Source organism: Sinocyclocheilus anshuiensis, unplaced genomic scaffold (assembly GCF_001515605.1).
Source record: "Sinocyclocheilus anshuiensis isolate Anshui unplaced genomic scaffold, SAMN03320099.WGS_v1.1 scaffold1346, whole genome shotgun sequence".
Classification (NCBI taxonomy): Eukaryota; Metazoa; Chordata; class Actinopteri; order Cypriniformes; family Cyprinidae; genus Sinocyclocheilus; species Sinocyclocheilus anshuiensis.
In genome coordinates this window covers 454,262-469,600 of record NW_015555726.1, presented here as the reverse complement: position 1 = coordinate 469,600, position 15,339 = coordinate 454,262, and the positions used below count along the sequence as shown (strand labels likewise).

The following is a 15,339-nucleotide window of genomic DNA, read 5'->3' as shown; positions in this document are numbered from 1 at the left end:
TAATCTTTAATATTTGGCCATTTCTTTAGGACAGAAATGCTATAGCCACTGTAATTAAAAGAATATGTGGATAAAACGTGTAAACTCAGCGTGAGGGTTTGAGCTTTTATTTTGAAATCGCGATGTATTCTCCTGTGTTTGTGTAGATTTATAAATTTATAATTTACCTTACAAATCTGATGAAATGGCGCTCGTTGCGTTCCCAGATGAACGTTATAATAAACCCAAACTCACAACAACATGCAAAGATGAAGTTTGAGACGCTCCACACATAGATGATAACAGTTCCTGTGGAACTACTGTGAACGGAGCCGCTGTGTGACGCACGTTCTTAACCTACACGCATGTAAATAATTAAAGCACATATACTGTATTAGTATCGCATATACCGTATTGGCCCGAATATAAGACGACCCTGATTATAAGACGACCCCCCTTTTTCCAGATGTACCTTTTGGAAAAAGTCTTTTTAAAAACCAAATCTTGTTTTTTCTCAGTAAAACACATTTTGTCTTCAATTATTTTCATATTGCATATTTTTCCTATTTTAATTTTTGTTTTGAAAGTATGGTAAAAACTGGTAAAATGTACCAACAATCACATTTAAAAAATATATACTTTTTGATATACCATTACAAAAAAACAAAAAAAAAACAGGTAGCCCATCTGAATTAGGACATTTATGCTATCCATCTAATAGTAGCCTACCAAAATCTTATTAACAGTAGAAGTTAAATCTTACTGTAGTCTTCAAATCTGGATACTGTCTTACATTTTAAAATCACAAAGGGAGTTAGGTCCCATCAGGCTAACATGACAGTCACGACTCGTGCAGCTGTAAGGTTTTCTTTACTCGCGATCTTTACAACACGCATTACATTACGTATTTCATGGCACACTCGTTTTATGCGTATTTGGCGCCACCTATTTTTGTGGGTGTTTTATTGACATGTCAAAGTCTAGACCCTGAATATAAGACGACCGTGTTTTTTCAGATGTATTTCCAAGAAAAAAACATTGTCTTATATTCGGGTCAATACGGTAATTATTTAATTAAATCGTAGCGTTTGTGAATTCACAATTATGCTTAATTATGATTTTTAAATGGGTTTAATATATTGTGCAGCCTTGGGAAATCTTGTGTGTATGATATTTCATCTGAAGAGCCTCAAAATTGTCTCTTTTAAAGCGACTGAAAGTCCATGTTGTTTGTTGGCATGTTGTTCTTGTAATCTGTGATGCATCTACAGCCTCATTCATGAAATGCAAGCACAATTTTCTGTATAAATCATCTGTAAAACCATCCTTACATAAATTGTCACATTCCATTCAGTGCAACAATTTCCAAAGAATGGTTTATGAATGATTTACAGAGAAATTAATTCTGTGTGCATTTCATGAATGAAGTCCGTAGTCTGTGATTGCTCATGTAAAGCATTGTCAAAATGACAGAAAACAAGAAACTGTCTTCAAATGTGCACAGGATGAAGACCTTCTGTCTTGTAGATGCACTTGATCATTTGCAGAGTGCATGTAATTTAAGCTCATTTTCCTAGCTAGACTCATTGGCAAAAATACCAGATACTTCTCAACAAACATTGCCCACAGAGAACAAGTTTTTGCCCTTTGGAGCCTGGCCACCCTCAATCGCCGGCATTTCTCTAAACGCTGAAACAGTGTTCATTTCGTCAACGAAGACAACGACGAAAAATATTCGTTAACGAACATTTTTTCTGTGACTAAGAAGAGACGTTGACAAGCTAAAACTAATATCTGAAGATAAAAACTATGACGAAATTTATGCCGCGTCTTCGTTAACAAGACGAGACCAGACTATAATGTTATTTGAGGACTACCGGACATGCAAAATACATCCTATAGGCTACTGTCTTGTCCTTCAAAATGTGCATCCCTGTCATTGGATTGCAATCGGATAAGGGTCGTTTCACCGCAGGGTATGGATAGGCTCCCAAAATGCGAATTAGCGATCTGAAACAATGGCCTCAGCACCCGAAGGGGTAGAGAAAATGTGACCAGACATCCCGTTTTTCCCAGGAGTCACAATTCGTTGTCGATTAACTTAAAGTTAGTGAAGGCGGGATAGGCGGAATCGTGCTGATAGCAGTGCTCTCTCTCGCGCACGCTCCACTTCTTCAGTTCTCATATACAGCGCGCGATCAGTTCTCAGTGTTCAAATACACACACAGCAGTCCAAATGTCTATCGTGTGAGTATCTCACGTAAATATAGTCGGTTATGGATTAAGTGAACGTAAACAGGTGGGTGAAAACTGAACGTGTGTCAGTATTGCATGCATGCCTTCTGTCTTAAAGGGACAGCATTCCTAATTAAGTACCTATCCGTGTCATTAATGCTCACCACCAAATAAATATGTTAAGTAAACCTACTGTATCTGAAAAATGAGTTTAATTTGTATCTCTTTCGTATTTGTCTTATTGTCTTATTCTGCTTCTTTTTCAAAAATTATATATATTATATATGAACAGCTATCATTTTTATAAGTTGTTCCCTTTTCACTATTGTTAAAGGGACAGTTCACCCAAATGAAAATTGTCATCATATATTCAAGTTTTTCCAAATTCAATACTTGATTCAAATTTCTCATAAGCTTAATTGATTTGGTCTAAAGAGAAAAGAATTAATGACTATTTTTGTTTGAAGACTACATATAAAATAGCTACCAAAATAAATGTTGCTAACTGCAGTTTGACTAAAAGTTGACAAAAATGCAATGACTTTTCGCCGACTGAATCTAGACAAACTATGAAAGACTCAAATGACTAAAATGTGACTAAGACTATTAAGCATTTTCGTCTCAAGATAAAGACTAAGACTAAATCAAAAATGCCTGTCAAAATTAACACTGCGCTGAAAGGGGTCACACAACCGAAACCTTTATGCCCTAAAAGAGAATGAACTGTATTCCCATTCACACAGCTGGAGGTCTGTGAGTGTGCACTACCCTGGGCACTAATACGGGCCAAGCAACCTCTGCCGCCGAGAGCCAACGCCAACCTGAGCATCCTGAGATAGATGTACGGTGAAACAGATCCAAAAAATGAGCAGTTCCACGGATATTTGTTGTATCTCTGAAAGTGTCTGCCTTTTCAGATGCGTCCTTGTTTGCTATTTTTTTCCCCTAAACCTTCCACTCCTTCACTGTCTCTGCGTGAAAGCCTCCTCTGTGCGACCGGCCAACTATCTGTCAAAGCAGAGGCTCTTTAGCACGTGAATGAAGTCCGTTGAGCTTTACGGGCGCTCTGAGCGAGTACGCGGTCATCCGCCAAAGCTGAGCACTTTCACTCAGCCCTGACCACGGACCTGACACCAGGCAGAATCTTAAACAGCACGGCAACAAGACCGGCCTTTTATTTTGTCCATCCTCACGCCATTCACGTTTCACTCATTCTCCCTTTCTCTGTCCATCTCCCTCATTGACAACGTCAGGTTTGTGACAGAAGCATCTCTCTCAACAGTGTATTAATAATTTAATATATTCAAGCAGATATAAAAGAGAAAAAGAATGTTTAAACTAACGTTATGAGCTTGAAACAAAAATCACAGCTCACAGCTGTAAATTTGCATATTTGTTTATGAATCGTTGCACATCGGCGGCTGGCCCTGAATAATGGACAACATGCACTTAAGACTCAAAGTTGCAGATGCATGAATTTTCATTATCATGGTTGTTTAGGTTTTCTGTTTAATTCTGTCTTATGAAATAAATCCAACAGCCACCCTATTTATATTTGAAGCATTTCTCAGACATTTCAAAACAAACAAAAATAAGTTTCTTCCAGTTTCTTTTCTGTAAAAACTTTCCACAGTATGTTAGTTAATGCAATAGTGAGTTTTATTTTTATTTCTACATATACTAACAGTTAACTTTTTAACAATAAATGTTTTATTGGTTAACATTAAAGGAATTTATAAATTAATAAACAATAAAGAATCATTATCATTAACCAAGATTAATAAATGCTGCAAAATTAATAATCATTTTTTATCAATTTAAATTCATATAAGAAACATACACTACCATTCAAAAGTTTTTGAAAGCAGTCTCTTCTGCTCACCAAGGCTGCATTTATTTGATCAAAAATACAGTAAAATTGTGAAATATTATTACAATTTAAAATAAATGTTTTCTATGTGAATATATTGTAAAATATAATTTATTCCTGTGATCAAAGCTGAATTTTCAGCATCATTACTCCAGTCTTCAGTGTCACATGATCCTTCAGAAATCATTCTAATATGCTGATTTGCTGCTCAAGAAACATTTCTGGTTATTATCAATGTTGTGCATTTAACAGTTGTGCTGCTTCATATTTTTGTGGAAACCGTGATACATTTATTTTTCAAGATTCTTTGACGAATGGAAAGTTGAAAATAACAGCATTTTTGGAAATAGAAATCTTTTGTATCATTATGATTGTCTTTACTGTCACTTTTGATCAATGTAATTTCCTTTTTTTTTTTTTAAATACTGACCCCAAACCTTCATATTTATAGGTCTTAGCAATGCACATTCTACAGTATACACTATTTCAAAATATTATGTCTCCATATCTGCAGTGCAAATTACTGTCAAGACAGCAATGAACATGAACATGATTTAATTTCAAATTAAACTTGAGTTAAAATGAGAGTTGAGAGAAACAGAATAGGGACACACAGATAGAACGGAACAACAAAATGAACTATCATGACAACAAAGACTAATTTAATTGTAGTGAAATGAAAAAGAATTACACCAAGTAAATATAACTAATCTAAAATAAGTTATGAGAAATATACAGAAAAAGCAAACAGAAATTACAAGATTAACTCCAATGACAACAAAAACAGATTAACTGAAATGAAACTGAACCGAATTGAGAAAAAGACACACAGACAGACACAAAAACAATCAAAATGCTGCAACACTATGGACAATACGGCTAAATTCTTGCATAGTAGCTCCGTCTATTCAGACAAACACTTGAAGTTGTCAGTCACACACACACACACACACACACACACACACACACACACACACACACACACACACAGGCCAGTGCCAAAGTTTGAGAGAACAAAGAAAATTGGACACACAATGGGGGAGGTCTGGAGATGACGGCCAAACTGTTTATCAGCATACCTCAACAAAGACACGGAGAGAGGGAGGGGACAGAGAGAGAGGGAAGACGGGATGGAGCGCAGAGAGAGAGGACGAGATTGGAAAAGATACGGGATGGACACGAAGGGAGGGAAGACGTGGGCAAAATTGCTCTCATGCCAAAAAAAAGAAAGGAAAGCACAGAGCAACAAGATGAAAAGACTCACAGGAAGTGGATAGTTTTGTCCACAGATGGACAGATGAGGACAGAAAGAGTCTACTTACCAGGAGGAAGGTGTCAGCAAGGGCTCATTCCAGAGGAGCGCATCCGATAGACTTCAGATCTGTTTAATGCAATCCTTACAGACAGACAGAGAGAGAGAAATCATTTTAGTCAGCCTCTCACGGACGGGCTGCGTCCAGAGGAAAGGGGGGAGATGAAGGGGCTTCAGTAATGTGTGCAGTGAAGCATTCAGCCCTGTGAAAAACAAACTGTTAACTTTCTCAATGGAGGGAGGCTGCTGGGGGCACAACGGTGGTGTGTGTGTGTGTGGCATGTGTGACGAGCTGACGTGGGGAACTAAAGGGTTAAAATTCCTCTAATTGTTCCCAAACGGAGGCTGGTGCAGTTCAGATGCGTACAGCAGCCCCAGTATTTCAACACTGATGCTATGCTTGAAAATGTCTGATATGAAATAAGATCACATAAGTGTCTTCTGTGCTCTTTTCACTACGCTTTTCCCACTGAAAATCACCAAAAACATTAGGCAAAAATGATACAATCACTCAGGTGTCCTAGCAGAGTGATGTTCATGTATCAAAAAGATTCACTCACGTTTCACAAGTGTCATTATACTTTTTGCCTTAATTAACATTAATCTTAATTAATATTGAAACATTGTTCAAAAGTTTGGGGTCGGGTCAAATTTTTTTTTCTGCTCACCCAAGCTGCATTTATTTGATTAAAAATACAGTAAAAACAGTAATATTCTGAAATATTATTACAATTTAAAATAACTGTTTTCTGTATGAATATATTTTGAAATGAAATTAATTCCTGTGAACAAAGTTGAATTTTCAGCATCAATACTCCAGTCTTCAGTGTCATATGATCCTTCAGAAATCACTCTAATATGCTGATTTGCTGCTCAAGAAACATTTCTGATTATTATCAATGTTGAAAACAGCTGATTCATATTTTTATAGAAACTGTGATACGTTTCTTTTTTTCAGGATTCTTTGATGACTAGAAAGTTCAAAAGAACTGCATTTATTTAAAATAGAACTTTTTTTGTAACATTAATAAATAATGTGTTTACCGTCACTTTTGATCATTTTAATGTATCCTTTCTGAATAAAATTTATTAATTTTATTCATATTAATTTATTAATATTAATTAATTTAAAAAAATCTTACTGACCCCAGAGATTTGAACAGTAGTGTATATGTGTGTATTTCCTCTGAAATGTAAAACGCACAACACATCTGTGAATATTTTAGAGATTATGCAAATGAACTATTAAATCAGTTTTGTATCACTTTACTGAAATGGACAGTTTGAATTGATTTAAAGAAATTACTGCAATGCCATTTTTGCTACTGGCAAAAGTTTAAACAAGTGAAGCGGGTTTAACACCAAAACCCGAAGCCCCTGTTTTATCACTTCAAACTTGACAAATGTCCGTGAAATGTTCTTCTTAATAAGTAGGCCTACTGTATACTTTTTTCTTTCAAATAAATGCCATTTGGGTTGACATTTTATTTAATGCATTGACAATCAGCCATTTATAAGTCTCTGAATACTTTTTGGGGCCACTGTGTATTCGACATGAGACCTTTGCTTACTCATTAGCTGAGAACAGCACTTTGAGAAGCTAGTTTCTAGTTGTCTAGTTTCTGTGGCAACAACACCCCTCCCCCTATGAAATCCCATAATACAGCTGTAATTTTCCTTTCAATCAATTCAAATTTGACATTTCACAGTGAGAATAGGTGAAAAGAGATCAAGAAACATGTTCAATCCCCTTTGTCATAATTCCGTTTCCCTCCATCTCCAGGCCCCCGTCGCACACAAAAACACAATACGCAACGGGGCGGTTGATTTCGAGTTCAACTTTTGTACGACTTTCTCTTGAGATCAATCAATTCATTCACTCATTCATCCATCCATTAATTTGTGGCTCCATTCAACTGAGTCGCTTAATTCAGAAGACTGAAATTAGTTATTCATTAATTTATTCTCTGAGGTGAATGAGGAAAAGGATGATATTTTATGCAAGAGTTGTGCTAGATTCACAATGTAATAAGGTTTGCTAAGAGTCAAAAGATCTCTCGACTACACCAGGGAAAATTCAGTCAGTTATGTTGAGCTAAAAGCTTAAAGGGGTCATATGATGCTGTTAAAAATAACATTATTTTGTGTATTTGGTGTAATGAAATGTGTTTATGCGGTTTAAGGTTCAAAAAACAGATATCGTCCTCTTTTGGAAGGCCAAACAAAGTAGTTTCGCTTTCACAACGAAGCACACAGCGTCTTCACGACATGGCGGCGGCGGCAACAACAATACTACAGCGAGAAAAAAGTTACGCCTTCTTTCTTTGCGTAAACATTTGGGCGGCGTTATGCAAATCTTCGTAGGTATGTGGGGGCGTGTTAGAACGAGCCGTTTTAGGTAGGTGTGGCTGACTCTTACTTTTATAAAGAATATCTCTTTGGATTTGAGACTTTAGTCTTTGCAACTTTACAGATCTTCTTTATGCACCAAGAGCTTGTAACACTCCAAAGAGAAAGGAAAAATTGAAATCGCATCATATGACCCCTTTAAAATACATGATAGTACACAACCAAAACACAGACGGATTGATAGTGGTACACTAATTGTGTAACACTAAATATTGTCCCATCTTGCTTTGTAAACACAGACAATAGGCATGCTCAAACTTCTTTGTCAGCAAGACCAATTTTTTACCAGCTTAACCAGCATGAACCTTCTGCTTTACTGACTTAACCAGCAAGTCAACAAGCTTGAGCAGAAAGACCTTGATTTTTGCTGTTGGACAGCATGGCATTGCTCGTCCACCAGCTAAACCAGCCATAACCAGCACTAAACCAGTACTAACTTAACAGTAAACCAGAATGAACCAGCTCAAGATTGGCACTAACCAGCATAAATCAACCTTGCCTCGCTTCCTGAATGAATCAGCCATTTGAACAAAATGAAAGACTAAATGACTCACTCATTAAAAATTTATAAACAGTGGGAAATTACATCTGTTTTGTTATATACATCAGCTCATTTCTACCTCTTTCCAATCATAGAGCACTTTATTTGTAGAGTTGTTTAAGTGAGAGAACTACTGTAACTTAGTCCAGATTAGGGGAATTGTAATGTTTAACCATTTCTTTTATTATGTAAATATTTTTTTTTAATTGAAAAAAGTTAATTTTAGTTTGTATATGCTGTCAATTATAGTTCTTAGAAAGAAAATCAGAATCGGCAAAAATTGGCAAAAAAATCGGAAATCAGAATTGGCCAAGAAATTTGCAATCGGTGCATCTCTACTAACCAGCGTTAACTAGCAACAAACCAGTAATAACCCTAAACCAGAATGAACCAGTTACAGATTAGCACTAACCAGCATAAACCAGCCACCAAACTTCTAAAACAGCAAAATCATATTAGTTGACCAGCTTAACCAGCAAGAACCTTTTGCTTCAATTATTTAACCAGAAAGTTAACAAGCTTGACTAGCACTAACCAGCCACAACTAGCACCAAACCAGTACTACTTAAAGGGTTAGTTCACCCAAAGTAAGGACCTTGAACGCTGGACCTTGAACGCGGTAGTTACCTTGCTGTCTATGGGAGGGTCAGAGAGCCCTCATATTTAATCAAAAATATCTTAAATTGTGTTCCGAAGATGAACGAAGGTCTTACGGGTTTGGAACAACACGAGGGTGAGTAATTAATGACAGAATTTTTATTTTTGGGTGAACTAACTCTTTAACTCTAAACCAGAATGGACCAGTTACAGATTAGCACTAATCAACATAAACCAGCCACCAAACTTCTAAATCAGCAAAATTACAGCAAGAACCAGCAAGAACCCTCTACTTTACTGATTTAACCACAAAGTCAACCAGCTTGACCAGCACTAAATAGCCATAACTAACACCAAACTAGTAGGCCTACTACTTAACCCTAAACTAGATTGAACCAGCTCATGATTAGCACTAGCTAGCATAAACCAGCCACCAAGCACCAAAATCACATTACCTAAACAGCTTAACTAGTATAAATCCTCTGCTTTACTGATTTAACCAGAAAGTCAAAAAGCCTGGCGAGGAAGACCATGCTGTTTTGCTAATGGACAGCATCTTTGCTAATTTTCCAGCTTGACCAGCCATAACAAGCACCAAACTAGTTCTACTCAACTCTAACTTAGAATGAACCAGCTCCAGATTAGCACTAGCCATCATAAACCAGTCACCAAACTTATAAATCAGCAAAATCACATTAACTGACCAGTTAAACCAGCAAGAATCCTTGCTTACTGATTTAACCAGAAAGTCAACCAGCTTGATGGAGAAGACCATGCTGTTTTACTGTTGGACAGCATGACTTTGCTAATCCTCCATACTGACCAGCATTAACCAGCCATAACTAGTACCAAACCAGCAAAATCACAATAGCTTACCAACATAACCAGCAAGAACCTGTTGATTTACTAGCTTAATCATCAAAGCATTTTAGCCAACCTTGATGGTTTACCAGGTTTTGCTGGTGAACAACATGGCTAAGCTGGTTAGCACCAGTTAGACAAGCATCAGACCAGTACTTACCTGCACTAAACCAGCCCCAACTAGTGCCAAAACAATACTAACCACATTTCTAAACCAAAACTACGCAGCATAAATCAGCCTGGACCTGAATGGAAATTCAAAAAATATTAAAAGAAAATATGAAACAAACAAAAATATATAAATAGAATAGAATAGAATAGAATATGAAACTAAAATACACACAGAGTGACCAACTAATTTGTCATGCATCTCCATTCATTGGACATTGGAGTTTGCATTGGACACACAAATGTAAATCACAAAGAGGAATACTACTAAAACAAGAGTTGTACAGTATGATAGCATTCATCGTCGAGGTAGTCTGGTGTTAATTAGTCTTGGCTCCACCCCTCATGGGTGTGTTCCCTCTCGAGCGGTTCACTATGAACATGTCATGTCTGAACAGATGCCAGTACCATAAGTCATGCTAGAGCACTGGATGAAGAAACACAAAACAGATTTAGCCAACATGATCTCACCATGAAATACATGACTTATGCTGTAATCATCTCAATTCAGCACACATTTTTAGACACTTTATTCGTTTCACTCGCCATTTCTCTCACTGATTTAACTTAATTCTTCACAATCATTCTTTATAAACACAAGCAGTATGCTGGATATGTGCCATACTCTTCTCTGCAGGCACTTAATGTGGGTGTTTGTGATAGAAAGCCGGATTGAAATAGATGGGGAAATGAGGTAAAACTTTTGGAAAGCTAACTCAAACTAAATTATAAATAAAAAGATTATTTCTGTCAAATATAAAGTCTGGGTGTTTGAGCACGCAGTATTTCAAGGACAATAGTACAGAGGTCTTTTGCTATGTATTTTGGGTTATTTTATGTGCACCTCACAGTGCTGTCGGTTCATTTCTGAGTTCCTGTGGTCAATCGGATGGCTGCAATCACAAGATGTCCACAAGACAGCATAGCATCAGGAGACCAGTTGATTTAGTCCATCTTCTTTTTGGGGAACTCATGATGAGGACCCATATGCAAGGTGAAAAAAGAGATCTTTCACTCAAACTCAAACTTGCGTTGTGAGATTAAATGGAGAGCAAATGAAGACTTTTGCCGAAGTTTCTTGCAGATGTGTCTCCTGAAAAAGACCTCAGTAATCGTGCATGTCACAACTAGAAGTGCCAAAGAGATCAATAAAGTCAGAGATCTCTACATGCATTAATGCATTAACATTTTGCATCATGCTATAAGAAATAACTCTCTAATTAGTTTTTTTTTTTTGTCTTATTTTCTAGTAAAAACGTCTAAACATCCATAAAACAAGAAAATTTTACTTGCAAAATCCATTGCATAAAACTGGGATTCACGAATGAGGGAACTGCAGGGGTTTGTGAGCTATAATTTAATAATAAATTTAATTATCAAAATGGAAAATAAGAAAAGAAAATTAAAAATGAAAATAAAATACATCATATACTTTATATTAATGCTTGATATATTTTATTTGTTTGCCTGACCATTAACCAACATCATATAACTGTGAAAAAGCTAATTTGTTGTCAAATTTTTTAAAATATTAACTTAAAATCTCAGATATGAGATTTCAAATAAATATTTGAGATAAAATGTGTTTGGCCGGCAAAAAAGTTTGGGATTCACTGGCATAAACTATAGATTTATATACTTTTACAGTGGTGTGAAAAAGTGTTGGCCCCCTTCCTGATTTCTTATTTTTTTACATGTTTGTCACACTTTAATGTTTCAGATCATCAAACAAATTTAAATATTAGTCAAAGATAACACAAGTAAACACAACATGCAGTTTTTAAATGAAGGTTTTTATTATTAAGGGAAAACAAAAATCCAAAACTACAGGTGCATCTCAATAAATTAGAATGTCATGGAAAAGTTCATTTATTTCAGTAATGCAACTCAAATTGTGAAACTCGTGTATTAAATAAATTCAATGCACACAGAATCTGAAAGAAGAAAGTCATATACACCTAGGATGCTTCGAGGGTGAGTAAAACACAGCATAATTTTCATTTTGCGGTGAACTAACCCTTTAAGTCTCCTGAGCTGTGAAAGAGCAACTGCTGAGCAATAAAATCCTCCTCTGGAGAACAAGCAAAACATAAACAGAAGGAGAGAGTGAATGATTTCGAGAATTCCTCAAGCCTCAGGTGGGATTCAGTCAGGTTTGAGTGCTCTGCCAGAGAGGAAAAAACTCTCCTGAGACAGAGATATTCACACAGTAACTACACAGCCTACCATTCCTCAGAGATGGACAGAAAGAGACAGAGGAGAGAGGATAAAGATAAGAGAAAATAACATGAATGAAGATTCCCCCACTGGAGAAAAAGTAGTAAGTGATCTCTTCACAAAAGCATTAATAAAGCACATTAAATCCAAACAGAAAGAAAGAGAAATAGCCAGAGAGAGGGCCAGGAAAAAAATAACATAATTAACTTAAAGGTCCCCTGAAATGCTTAGAAACACGCAGCGTTACTCTATGTGTTGACGTCATTTTAACTGAAACAGGAAGACAGGGCGGGACATATCAAGCAGCCCCGCCCCTTTTTAAAATAGCCAATAGCATTCGTTTATATCACAGCTTGGGCTAGAGCCGTTCAGAGCCGTTGAGCTCCGTAAAGCCGCATTTGACAGGGTATGCCAGCCACAATCTCATCCATATTGCTATAAAATATAGCATTCTGTGTAGAATTCAAACAGCTCCGATACATTTTGTGGTCTGCGCCGACTCGCGCATGTGATCCGCTCCGTGCTATCGTGTCTCTGGACTGGAGCAGTGTGTGTGCGGTGCGGTGGTTAGCGGGACACAGCGCGAAACCAGACTTCTTCTTTTCCTCAATGGAAAGCATATTTACACTGTTTGAATCGTTCTCTGTCCCCTATTGCTAGTGACCGATTTCAGCAGCGGCTTCAGCGTCTATTTTATAATTGGGGGCGGGCGCTTCGGATTCTAGAGAGCATTTGATTGGACAGAAAGTTTGATGAGAAGCTGAAGTACGATGTGACAAAAAATTGTTGAGCCGTTTTGGCGGAAGTGACGAACTGCAAGCTTTGAATGCTTATATCTTCTAAATGCGAATTTAGTCACTGCTTTGGAGCACACTGCCTTATAGATAACCTTAAGACTAACATATTGATACTAACACCCAAAAAACTTTAATTTTGATTTCATGGGGACTTTAATAAACATAATTTAATCTACATAGTGCATATATAGTTCATATTTTCCACTCGGCTGTAGCTCTCAAGTCCCATTTGCACTTCCAGATATTCAAAATTGTGAAAAAAAAAAAAAAATGTATTTTTGTAAAAAAAAAATAATAATAATAATAATTAATTAATTTTTGGAATTTTTTCATCCAATCCATATTGACATTCAATCAACAGACTAAGCTCTTATCAAAATAGTCAAAATCGTAATATCGATTTCTCAATTTTAATTTATTCTCATCTAGTAGCATACCTCCCATCCAATAAATTGCAATAAGCTTTGTGTTTTGTTACTTTTGATATAAAACAAAGTCTCAGCTTTCAAATTCTTTTATGAAATTTAAATTTTGATTGATATGTCATGGAACGTTATATTTACCTCAGAAAAGCCATTCAGTGTCCATAAACTTTATATAGTTAGCTAGATCAATGAACTCTAGAGAGGAACATTTTGCTAAATATATGCACTATATATTGATTACATTTTTACTTAAATTGTACTTCAATATGTGCTTCAACTGTACTTAATGTATGTTTGAATAAACCCATCATGAAAACAAGTTATGACAGCCACTGTTTAAATGTTTATATTTAAAAAAAACTAATTGGAGTAGAAACATACTTATATCATTGAAAGTTATTATTATAAAGTTATTTTATAAAAATTGCATTGTGCAATTTAATTGTTTGTATACAAATTTTTTATTTTATTTTTTTTGACAGGGTTCACTAGTTTACAGCATAAGTTGAGAGAGATTTTTTTTCCTTGAGGAAAACTGACATGCATTCTTCTTAATTTACAAATAAATCGATTTTGAATTGAGTAAATTGAGAAATTAATCAAAACAAATCAATCATTAGCTGTAGCCCTCACCAATGTTCCTGCATGACTTACAGCAACTAAGTGACAGAGTGAAATGTCAGTCCTGAAACCAGATGGCTGATGGGAGAAAAGAGCACAAGGCCCAGCCTGACCTGTCGGACACAAACACGACGGCAATTACCCGCACGCATAGATCATATCCCACATCTCAGGAGGAAGTCAGCGGCCCCTTCAAGGGTCCGTCCAAACACAGGAGACTAATAGCTCTGCTGTTCTGACATTTTCTTAACCTTTAAAGCCATCAGCAAGAGCGCCATTCATCTTCCTTTGCAATGCTCCAAAAACAGACAAAACAGTGGGACGCCCCAGCAGAAAGAGTTATGCTAAACCAATTTCAGTAGGATTGAGACAAATGCAGACTAGGAAGGTGAACGTGCGGTGAAGAGAAACACAATAACGTTGGGTGTGCAGATACTACTCATTCAGAGCGATTTGCGGTACACTAATAGTAGGGACCGTCCCCATCCTGGGACAAAGCGAGGTTAAGTGCCTCAATCAAGAGCACTCTGATGATTGGAGCTCTCAGAAACTCTACAGTTCATGGGTCACACGACCTGGGATCGAACTTACGACTTTTGGGACCAGCTATTTGGACGTCATGAATGCAGCGCTGTTTCTCCTCCCTTGTGAAAACAGATGCAGAGTTTTCCTGCCCTCGCTCATGAAATCACTCACACTAAACTTACTGTTCCTATGCACGTAGGAAACTTTATGTCACATTTGGAAGGGGGAAACAAATGGCCGTCCACGACTTTTTGACAGGTCACTGCCTGGAAGTATGATTCACATCTTATTTAAAAGAACAGTTCACCCAAAGTGAAAATGCTGTCATCGTTTACTCACCCTCATGTCGTCCAAGGTCCATATGACTTTCATTGAATGCTAAAGGAGATGCTCCGAAGAACATCCATGCAATGAAAGCACACCGTGATCTGTCAAGCCCCACAAAGGACAAAAAACACCATAGAAGTATCACAAAAGTAGTTCAAATTTGACTTGAGCACGATATTTCACGTCTTCTGAAATAGATTTGTATATAAAATAGACTGAACTGTAAATTTTTTACGTGGACAAAATAAGATTTGACGTATAATAGACGTAAAATAGCAGCTTGGACAGTCCATAAAACATCTCCTGCTGTCAGGGTTATTATTGATAACTAAAACTATAAAAAAACGTTATGAAAAAAAAAAACATTGACTGAAATTTCTCATTTTAGTTTGAATTGATGTACTAAAATAATTGAAACTAAAACTGAAATAAAAAAATATAAAATATATAATAAA

At 36.5% G+C, this 15,339-nt stretch overlaps 1 protein-coding gene across 1 annotated transcript in view; it reads right to left on the bottom strand.

Moving 5' to 3' along the window:
- The window catches only part of LOC107672647 (semaphorin-5B-like), a 64,814-nt gene that overhangs the window by 40,599 nt on the left and 8,876 nt on the right, over positions 1-15,339 (bottom strand). Inside the window, exon 2 of the mRNA XM_016465934.1 lies at positions 5,407-5,480. The gene's annotated coding sequence lies outside the window, so the exon portion shown is untranslated. The remainder of the gene's footprint in view (positions 1-5,406; positions 5,481-15,339) is intronic.